The 9,043-nt window shown below is 43.7% G+C and overlaps 1 protein-coding gene across 9 annotated transcripts in view; it reads left to right on the forward strand.

The window, feature by feature from the left end:
* FOXP1 (forkhead box P1) overlaps positions 1-9,043 on the forward strand; it is a 442,485-nt gene that overhangs the window by 242,670 nt on the left and 190,772 nt on the right. Inside the window, exons 1-2 of one of the 9 annotated variants that reach the window (XM_019536648.1) lie at positions 26-95; positions 215-338. The exons of 7 other annotated variants lie outside the window; for them this stretch is intronic. The gene's annotated coding sequence lies outside the window, so the exon portion shown is untranslated. Of the gene's footprint in view, positions 1-25; positions 96-214; positions 339-9,043 lie in introns of those variants that run through there. One more of the 9 variants, XM_019536646.1, reaches the window with a different exon arrangement.

Raw genomic sequence — 9,043 nt, forward strand, 5'->3', positions numbered from 1 at the left:
GGGGGGGGGGGGGGGGGGGAAAACTTGAAATGCCGCGATTTTGATAAAGGAGAAAAGGGGAGCTTGTCCCTGGAATGTGGTTGAAACGGACTTAGGTTTGCTTTTCTTATCTTTCACTTGGATGAAGGGGCTAGAAAGATTAGCGAGCTGTTTGGTTTTTCCAAGAGATTTCCTTAGTGTAATGATATCTATCCAGTTGTTTGCTTTTTTTCAGAAGGGAGAGAGCACTCCTGCAAGACGACTAGCACAGTAATAGAGCATCTGATGGCTAGAAAATTCTGTATGGAGCAAACAAGGACTTAGAAGGTCTAGGACAAAGGGATAGGGCTATGAACAAGGTAATCGCCAAAAGAGTGCGGTTTCTGAATGTCGTTCAAGGGGTGGTCGGGGTGGGATTTATTTACTTGATGATTATTTTTTTGCTTACCTGTTCAAGTTGGATCTGATTTTAACTGATGCATGTGCTCTCTGTCAACGTGGAAGAGGAAAGCATGTGACTTGGAGGAGATCGGTAGAAAACCCTGCGCGTTAAAAAGCATTCGAATGGAGAAAACAACCCAGCGTTGAAAACGTGCCCGTCACTCTTTCTCAAATGGCGTGATAGAACTGGTTTTTTGGGGGGTTTTTTTCCCCCCTTTCTGCTTCTAATGGGAAAACAGCATTTCCATCTGCTAATTCTGTATGCTGGTTATTTGCTCTTTCCTTTTGTGAGAGTCCTAATTAGTTAAAGCCATGCTGGTAGCTTGCACTTAGCTTTTCCTTGCTTCTTTGCAAAATAATGCAAACTTAAGACCATTTTTGTTTCTCAAAATGATTGTTTGTTATTGATCCTGAGTGTGGTGCGAGCTTTTAATGCCAGGCAGGACCTGTTAGCATTAGCTGTAAATTGTTAAGAGCTTTGCATACATCTTGGATGACCTTGAGAACCTAACCTCAACTCCTTTATCCAAAGTAGCATCGGTGACTTGATATGTGAGGCACCTGTTTAAAAAAAAAAATGTATTTGACATATATTTATAGAGCGCTTGTGAAGGATAAAATTAAGTAATTGTCCTTTTCATCTCTTGGAAAAGCAAGCAACAAAATGGGCACCAAATTTTGATCTATTGTATTCACTAACTCGCACCAACGATCCAAACATATTGTTCGTTTTGGCCACTTGAGTGGTTCTGGGGCTTGAGGTGAAGCGAAAGGTACTTGAAGTGTGTAACCGAACAGGCCAGGCATTAATTGACCAGCAGCACTATGAAGAATCAACCCCCGCCTCTATTCAACTAAGCAGAAATGTTGAAATGAGGGAGGTGTATTGCGTGGTGCTCTTACAAAGCAGCGCAGAGCTGCTGCAAGAAGGCCTGCCAAGTGACAGAGTAGTTGCAAAGCTCCTTTAGGGAGGGGGAGAAGGAGATATAATTACTTTATAATGAACACCTGGTCTCACTCAGATTTGGGATCACTCATCGCACCACTGTGGCAAAATAAACCAGCCACCCTATGCGTTTACTAAACAAAACCCACTTTCAGATCTTCCCTTGATCTTTGTGAATGTGTCGGCGTCTGGGCTGCCAGTATGGAAACGGTGGCATATGAGTAAATCTCAGCCCTCGAGTTCATTTCTTACTGGAGCAGTTTCCCTTGCTGTTCATTAACACACAGTCACTGTGAATTGGGTATACTGGTGTGTACTGGAGTGAGAGAGACGGGTAGGTAACTTGTATGTTTGTTCACAGGTGTGTATGTGTGTGCGCATTTGAGACGCAAGGGGGTGGACGGAAGTAAGTCTGTTAAGACAGCTATTCTCCAAGATATCCCTCCTTGTGGAAGAACATTTCTGTAAAGCAGTCAATGTCCAGATCAGAGTCTTCCCTATAATGTTCAGCGTGTCCCAGTTGGAAGTGCGGTACTGTTCGTCGCCGCTAGTCTGCCACTATCCAGTGTGCCGTTCATTACAGAAGAAATGAAATGCCTCCATGCCTGCATGCTGGCGGTGATGACCGTGACCGTTTCTGTCTAAAAATAGTAGATGTTTCCAAAATACGAGCAAATGAACTCTGCTCCAGAGAACGTACCAGCTCAAATCAAACGCGAGGTATCGTACAGTAACAAGACGGTAGAGGAGGTGGGGACCAATATTGAGAGGGACTCGGTCAGTGCCTGGCTTCTCCTTGGGGTGTGTTGGATTGGGTTGGAGAGTGGGATGAAGATCTTCCAGCTGGTTTGAAGCAATTCAGGCCTGTAGTTTGAGATCAGCATGGCAAGTAGCTGGAGTATGTGTGCTAATTATTGTCAAATAATGACTGCATGTTAAGATAGTGATTTGTTTGTCCTAGAGCAGGGGGGCTCAACCCCCCAGCCCATGGGCCAGATCCACCCATCGGAGCCATCCAGCTCCACGCTGGTCAGGAAATTTGGCAGCAGGGGAGAAGTGGCAATTACCATGGCCATCCCTCCCCTGCTGCCAAATTCCCATACCCTGCGGGCCGTACTCCCCAGCGTGGCCCACGTCAGACTAGACCCAGCCATCCCGATTCAGACTGCACTTCCCCTACGCTTCAGCTTCTCCAGCAGACTGGCTGCCCTGCCCTGTACCGCTTTTAAATAGCTTCAGATCTCCGTGCCCCTGAGGATCCGTGCAGCTGTTTGAAAGTGGTAACTTGGTCAGGTCATTCGTTTGGGAGACAAAAAAATTAGGAAGGGAGAGAAAGACAGAATAAAAAAAAAGGGGGGGGATTGGGATTTTGTATATCACTAAGGAAATAAAAGGCCTTGGGCCAGCCTAGTGGATAAGCAGGAGCAGGTAAAGCTGCTAATCGAGAGTCTTGAGGGTGAAAATGGACATAAAACCCAGTGTAGGTTCAAGTTAGTTAAAGTTAAGCTTCTTACAGGAGTGATAGGTTTGATCCACAGGGAGGGATGGAGGCAACCGTGCTCACAGCAGCGTCCTTATTCACTTGGCCAAGGTGATGCGCTCGCGTACTTTTAGAAAGCGCCGACGGTTGCTTTGACAGGCTGAATTTAATTATACCTTGGCGTGTCTTGTCCCCCGCCCCCCGCCTCTTTTTTTTTCGCCTCTTCTCCCCATTCCTGTACATCGTGAAGCGGTGCTTCCTGTTCAGCCAAAAGGGCAGGGAGGTGAGCAGCCCCCTTGTGAAACAGATGCCAATGCCACTCTGCGGATCAGCTAGCAGGGATGCTCTTAGAGCAGCGTGATTTGTTTCCCTTCCCCCGGGAGACTCCGCACATCACCTCTACGATACGCTCAACCTCTGCCGACCCAAGGCTTGGGACGAGTCCAATTCAGACCCTCCAACTCCCCGCTGACAGCATGAGTAGCTGCCTCTGTGTCAGGAGACAGTGCCGTGGATAATGCCATTTCTTTCGGACCCTTTCTTCCAAAGGACTAAATGAAATTTCAGATTTTAGATCTGTCTAGACATATACAGTGCACGATAAAGTTGATAATACATTAATCATTTTTAACAACAGGTAATATGCATAATTTATGGTGTTACAGTGCTATCTTTTTTGATATTTATGATGGATAATGCTCAGTTTTTGCCCTCATATTACTGCTTTAAATTATACCACAAGAAAATTAATGAGAAAGTAGATTTATGGGTTTCATTTGTTTGTCAATTCGGAAATTAATTGGGTGTTAATTTTAGCCGTCCCTCATCAGACCAGGTCTTTAGTATGTGTGCATTACTTTGCATTCATTGAAGCCTACCTCCCATTTACTGTGGGTCACTAGCTTTGCATACATTAAAATAGCCCTCAGGCTCATTCTCTTGATTACTTTTTGAACTGCCATGCATTAGAAAATTTACGCCTTTCTGTTATAATTATGAAAATTCGGTATAGGAGGATGGTGCTTGCATAAGAGCAAGTACACAGTCTTTCTCTGCAGTGCAGGCTCGTATACAAAACCCTTGTACATTTTTGTTTTAATCCTCGAAAATAGTAATCTTGTTAATTTTTATTGTATGGTTTTCAGCCTTTGACGTTTTCAAGCAACCTAAATTCTTTGAACTCCGTCTTTAGCTAAGGAAATATCAAAGGATTTCCTCGTGTAGTGTATTTTCTCTCTCTCTCTCACTTGCTCTCTTTTCTTTCTTCTTTTTACACTTTCCCTTTATATTCTGCTACCTCCTCTACCTTTCTCCATACCAAGAAGCCACCTTTTCGTACATAACACAGCATAACCCCTAGGTGTGGTAGAATCTCATAATATTTTCATCAGCTCTGTTGGTTCTGGAGGGTCATTTAGGATCTTTAATTTAGCCCAGCCGCAAGTTCTCATCCTGCTTCAAAAATCAGAAACCAGCCATATGCTGTCTGCAAAGATGAGCGGTCTTCAAAAGGGGAAAGCACAAAGACTCATCCAAAACTTACTGACATGTATTTGTGCCCTTGAATTTGCACGAGGGAGGTGGAAGCTCTGTAACTTCAGATTTAATTGTGAGATGTTTAGTATTTCCTGGCCTCTGGTGATCCAGAAATATTACGAGGTTGGCTTTTTTGTCACTCAGGCCCATCTGAAAGTGGGAAGCACTAGCTTGTCCATGTTGGTCTTATTTTTTTCAAGACAGAACCTTTCTGTGCTTCCTTCTTCTTCCTTTTCTCCCCGGTTTGATTTCTTGCGAAGGTCTGGGGTGGTTCTTGTATTGTTGCACCTGTTTTCCTATCTGGAACCGACACTTTCAGTGCCCCTTTGAAATAATAAAAAAATAGTATGCAGTGCTGGATGACTGACAGCTCCTAAAAGCTTTAAAAGCAGGGCAGGTATACAGCTGTCTGGAATCAAGTCTGTGTCAGGTTTTGTAAGCTGAGCCGCAGTCTTGGTCGTTTTAATGATCTGCTTTGGTCAAATCAGACTGCTTATTGGAGCAGCTTTTTCGAATGGTCCTAGAGTGAATCGCTGGCCTGGTTCAGTACTTTGGACGCTTCTCTTCTCTATTTCCACTAACGAATCCATATCCTTCTCCTAAACTTGTGCGTGGGTTCCTTCCATGTCACTAGCCAGCTTTCCAGGGAAACATCATCAGCTGGCCTTCAGTGGAAAGGTTTTGAAGTACGTCCTGAGCTGAAGACCCACACTTCGATTCCTTGGAGAAGTCCCTTGTGAAGAGAAGTGGAGCCTTCTTGATTCTGGCTCTCCGGCGTGAATCCATCCCCGGTCATGGCGGTGCTGGAAAAATCCCAACCTGCTAGCTCATAGCTTCTTCCTCCAAGTCGGTCTTAGGGAACTAGAGAAGGAATAGTGTTCCCATCCTGCCGAGTCCCCTCCCTGTCCCGGTGATTAAAAAAAGAAAGTTGTCTCTTTCTAGCACTGTTCACAACTTTTCTCAAATGCTTTCCTATCCCAGGAGCAAATTGCCACCCCCAGAGCATTATAGAAGAAGTGGGTCTTCACATGCATTTCAGAAAGGTTTATCGGTTTCCAGCATGATTAAAGACAAGGGAGTGCATCTGGAGCTTTCCCTTGCTAAAACTGCAAACAAATATATTCCGTATTGGCAGTGAATGGTTTAAACTTGTTTGCTCTTCCTGGATGTCTTTATGGACATGCCTGCGAGAGTGAGAATCTGGGACTGGAGCCTGCCCCTGCAAAGCTTACCTCACACAGATTTTGCTGTTAACTCTTCTCTCCATGGACAGAGAACTATATTTTAGAAATCCATGTTTAGTTGAATTTATACATCCTTTCATGACTGGGCCAAGTTCTTTAAGGGCATTTATTCTGCTTCATATAAATAATTGATCAGCCAAGTTAATTTACTTCTGCCTGACTTGGTCACCCTTAATTAACTGCCCTGGAATAAAGATGGAACTTTTTGTTAGCTTCAAATCTTTCCCAAGTGTGAAAAAAGAAAGCCTGTTTAATGGCACGTTGTTTTGCACTAACGCTGTTGGAGAGGACAGAAACGGCGAAGAAGTGGTCACGCGGGTCCCGAATTTTGGGATTTGCAGCCCCCTCAAAACAAAGATGGTAGCTAAAATAATCATAAAAAAGATGAGGACTTATGAGCAGCTTTTGTGCTACCGAGTTAGGATGCAGAATGGGGGGATGCAGTTAGCAGTGTTAGTCAGAAGTCAAGCAGAAGGCAAAGTAGATTTGTACTTTATGGACTAACTAAAGTTGATTATATATCTCGCACAAACTTTAGAGAGCTGAAGCTTCATCAGAAATGGAGGGGCTACATTAATGGTGGAAATATATACAGGAAAAATCTCCAAGGCACAAAGGGCAGTCCGACAATAGAGCCGGATTTGGCTTTTTCCATCAAAACCCAGAGGATCACGTCTGGGAGCATCTGGCAATCTACCTGTATTTCATGACGTGATAGTGAATATTACAGGGCAGGGTTTGGACGATCCTTTTAAATAAAAGGCCCCAGATTAGAGTCCCCTGAATGTTGAGATGAGAAATCCCAAATTAACCACAGCTGGCTACTCACGGGCATTCAACTTTGTCACTATTGACATCCATCCTCCATCATTTTAGCTTGTGAGTAGTAAAGATGCTACTTTTCCCTTGTTTCTCCCCGGGCGTTTGAGGAGTGTTCAGCTGTTTTTCTTCTGTTGTACTTTAGCAGTTCTGCTGATTTTGGTTTTGGAAAATCTGGCATGTTAACCAAACAGTGCAGCGAGCTCTCTGGCTTTGGTTTGGGTTCGAATTCAAAAGGCAAAGACATCTTGCGGAGATGCGACCAGAATCCTGAGAAAATGACCCCTTGTCGTGAGATTTTGACCCAAACTGGTATAAAACTGTGAGAATTGTTTTTGTCTGATTTCTTTCATTTCTGGCTGAAATTCTAAAAGAACAATTTGTGAGGTTTTACTGATGTTGATACTGGAACAAAGTCTTGATTCCTCTAGGGACCTAAACTCACAAGCATCCTGTACCCAGGATCTTTCTCCCTAATCTCAAAAGCTTGACGTTACTATGGAAGATGTTAAAATAGAGGGAGTAAGCGATACCTGTTATAGGGGCAGCCTCTCTTATGCTTTAAAGGCATGTTCCCTTTGCAGCGTAAGTGTGAGGATCGCATTGCCTTGCTGTACTCATCAGACAATGTTCTTCTGCCATTAAACATATTAATTTGGAACGTAAGATCTTGCATATCGTGGAACTTTATGCACAATACTGCATTGAATATAATTTATCCTTATGCATAAAACTGAGCACTGACATGATATAAATCACTGTCTACATAGAGCACTGGTTACCTGACTTAAGTTTCTTCCTTAAGCTTCTTCATTAACGTTTGATTAATTAGGGTTGCATTCAGATAGAAATCTACTTTTTGCGATGTTTGTCGTGAAGCCTCTTGCTCGGCTCCTGTGGAGGTTAAACCTGGTTCCCAAGGTAATCCCTTTTTGGTTTTCTTCCCTCAAAATTTGAAACGGAGGTTTCAGAAACAGCCTTCTTGGAAGAAGAAGTCCTCTTCCATCTGTGAGCATATATAAATGATCATCTCATCCATCCCATTCAAGAGAACCTTCTTTAATAGCCTACAATAAGAGGTCTTGCTTCTTCCACGCCCATATGGAAAAAAGTCTTCCTCATCCCATCCTGAGTGAAATGACACTTTGTTCATTTGGGCGTGCTCAGACAGGCCAACGATGTACGCTGCGGGACAGGTCTAGATTCTGAACGATTGAATTTACTGCTATTCTTCCTGTTGAGTCGCATTTCACCGTATCTAAGGATCAAATGGCTCTGTCGTCTTTGCTGCTGTAACCCTAATCTCGAGAGGAGTTTGGCAAGGCATGCACTGTTGTCTGGCAGTGGTTATGCTTAGAACTGGCTAATATGGATGGACAGTTTGGGACAAAAATATTGCAGAAAACTCAAGACCATTTAGCACTCAAATGAGTCCAAATTCCATTCAAGTCCATGCATTAATTGCCCCCACTGGAAAAGTTGCCATCTTTTGAGCAGTCATTTCTTTTTCAGGAGCGTTTTGCAACTGCAGCAGTGATTTTTCTTGACAGCTGTATTTGTTTGGGTCAGCGGTTTGTGATTGGGATGGATCTGCTCTTAATTTAGGCAAACTTTTTTTCCCCCCTGATGCCAGCCCTTGATACCTGGGGCAATGCATTCTTTTAACAAAAGACTTGACATCACAAGTGTTACAGGTTTGTTTGTTTTTTAATGCACATGCTCCAAGACAACCTGACCCATATAACTCAAAAGAGCTGAGTTTAACTAGCTAACCAATTTCCATACATACAGCACACCCTAGAATATAATATGCATCTTTTTGAAAGGAAGAATGAATTAAAAAAGACTTTTACAGAGTTACAGGTTCATAGAGCAAGGACTGAGCCTGATCTTCAGCCATAATCTTCTTACCCTCCCTTTCCTGCTTAACAAAAGCTGAAACCCTAGCTGCTCCTGAAGTCTGATCTCCATGGGTGGAGCTATGATTTTAAAAAGAGCTGAAGAGTCTTCGGGTCTCTGAAATAGGAGGTCAGGGGCCAGGAGCATCCACCAGAATTGCCCTAAGAAAACTTTATCTTGATGAGTAAAACATCAAAGCCATTAAAAAAGAGAGGCGATCATCTTCACCTCTGAAATGAAGAACAATGAGCAATTAAGTCAATCCACACTGTCAGTTATCTGAATATTAATGCCGCAGCTATTGCACTGTGGAGGAAGAAATTAAAGCAGGGTGCTTCTATCCTGGTCAGAAAATCAGCTTCTCCACTTAATTTGTGCATCCAAATTTTGGAGGGCTGCTTTTTGGTGGGGAGAAGTTGCGTATTGTACGTGAGAAATACGGTAGTCAATTCCAGCCAGTTTCTCACAGTTTCATAGTTAGTCGGGTCGGAAGAGACCTGAGCAGATCATCAAGTCTGACCCCTGCCATGGCAGGAAAGAGTACTGGGGTCAAACGACCCCGGCAAGGTATTCATCTAGCCTCCTCTTAAACACCCCCAGGGTGGGAGCCAGCACCGCTTTGCTTGGAAGTTGGTTCCAGACCCTAGCCGCCCTGACCGTGAAGTCACGCCTCCTGACGTCTAGTCTGAATCTACCCTC

The sequence above is a fragment of the Crocodylus porosus genome, unplaced genomic scaffold (genome assembly GCF_001723895.1).
Source record: "Crocodylus porosus isolate Cpor-Errol unplaced genomic scaffold, CroPor_comp1, whole genome shotgun sequence".
In the NCBI taxonomy this organism is placed as follows: Eukaryota; Metazoa; Chordata; order Crocodylia; family Crocodylidae; genus Crocodylus; species Crocodylus porosus.